This window comes from Sinocyclocheilus rhinocerous, unplaced genomic scaffold, assembly GCF_001515625.1.
Source record: "Sinocyclocheilus rhinocerous isolate Xijiao unplaced genomic scaffold, SAMN03320098_v1.1 scaffold297, whole genome shotgun sequence".
Taxonomy (NCBI): domain Eukaryota; kingdom Metazoa; phylum Chordata; class Actinopteri; order Cypriniformes; family Cyprinidae; genus Sinocyclocheilus; species Sinocyclocheilus rhinocerous.
The window spans coordinates 1,035,900-1,037,608 of NW_015649240.1; the positions used below are offsets into that span (position 1 = coordinate 1,035,900).

General features: G+C 33.8%; 1 protein-coding gene and 1 long non-coding RNA gene across 12 annotated transcripts in view; one reads left to right on the top strand and one right to left on the bottom strand.

Annotated features, from left to right (window-relative positions):
* LOC107710483 (uncharacterized) overlaps window positions 1–1,709 on the bottom strand; it is a 24,471-nt gene that overhangs the window by 11,974 nt on the left and 10,788 nt on the right. The window contains exon 2 of the long non-coding RNA XR_001636603.1: window positions 1,163–1,169. This is a non-coding gene — a long non-coding RNA (uncharacterized LOC107710483). The remainder of the gene's footprint in view (window positions 1–1,162; window positions 1,170–1,709) is intronic.
* The window catches only part of LOC107710481 (interferon regulatory factor 2), a 30,011-nt gene that overhangs the window by 11,019 nt on the left and 17,283 nt on the right, over window positions 1–1,709 (top strand). The gene's annotated exons all lie outside the window — the stretch shown is intronic.

Sequence of the window (1,709 nt, forward strand, 5' to 3'; positions counted from 1 at the left end):
GCTGTTGCCATGGTGAATCGTAATATCGGAGCTCCATTGATCATGGCTTTTCATAGTCGTGGTGCACACGCTAAACTCAGAATCAACCTACACAGAGTTGACTGAACTTACGCAATTCAGCTGTTCTGAACCCGAAAACTCAGTTTCCCATCTCAGAGTAAGTCAACTCAGAGTTCAAGTTTTAACTCGGAGTTGGTTGAACCTCATTGAAACGGGCCCCTGGTCGGGAGCAGGTTTTCTTCGTTAAACCCTGAGTTTCTTTTGGTCTCCTCCCCCTTTTTAAAGCGTAAGCGATGTTTAAATACTTCATTCATTCATTCAGGCTGCAAAAAATGCTTTTCTTATTGAGATTTTGGAATCTAAATTAAGTGCATTTTACTTAAAGCTGCAGTCCGTAACTTTTTTTGGTTAAAAATGATCCGAAATCAATATTTGAGCAAGTACATAACCAGCCAGTGTTCAAAATAGGCTATCGCATGTGAGGATCCTGCAGGTGGCGGATCGTTTGTAGTTTTTTCTCACAGCAACTGGAATATTAGATTCATTCGCGCTGGAGCCGTGCCAACTCACAACCCAAGCAAGCTAGATAATTCCGCACCCAGCTGCAATTCCAGGTTTTCAAACAGAGATGGCGACAAAGAGGCAAAACTTATGGACTGCAGCTTTAAAGCAAGAAAAATAATATTAATGCAAATAGAAAAAATAATATTATTTTTCTTATCCCACTAGCAGATAATTTGCCAAATAAGAGAAATACTAAATACATTACTAAAGACTAAATACATTGTCATTTTTCTTATGTAGAAAAAACATCTTGATTTAAGAATCTTTAGATGTTTTGACTGGAAACAACAAGACAAAAATACTACGTAATAAAAGCTTTTTTTGCAGTGCTGGTAAATTCATTCATTGCACATATTTTCATCATGAAGACACTCTGCTCTCATGCTCTTTCTTATAATATTTGTGTAGTTTTCTGAGCACAAACCCATGGAAAATGAAGCTGATTACTGTATGGAATTAAAGGATGCCAGATGGAAGGGTAGTTTGTAGGGATGCACTATATTGGATTTTTGCCGATATCCGATATGCCGATATTTTTCTCATAAAAAACCTCATTTGGGCAGATGCCGATATATTTCCTTTTGTTTGGAAACAACACCAAGTCTCTCCTGTGCAGAAATTATGAGCAAAATATTTTTCATTTTGGTTAGTTTTTAACTAGAACTTATTTGTTAGAATTAAATAAACAATAATGAAGGTTTTTTGACAGTACATTGAAGCTTTGAAAATAACTACAAATAAACTATATATCAATCGTTTCATTTTTTCCCCCAGAAAGATGCAGTGTTAACCCTAACATTTTATTTTAAGATTTAACATTTGTAGATTGTCTAATACAAAAGAGTTGTAAAAATTCTGAAAATCTTTTAAAGCTTAATTATATTAAAAATAAAACATATTACACATTAATGAATAAATCAGTATAAAATTATTTTATTTATAAGTGTCATGTTTGCGATTTTTTTTCTTGTAAGCTATAGCTTCTGACCTTTAAATCAAAACATACTCATTATTTTATGACATCAATTACTGCTTTATTTAATCAGAAACACAGTCTAAATGTTATTTGTGTGGGCAATTTTACTTGTAAGTTTAATTAGAAGTAGGCCAACAGCGCCCCCTACAGATTAAAACTCCTTACCGAA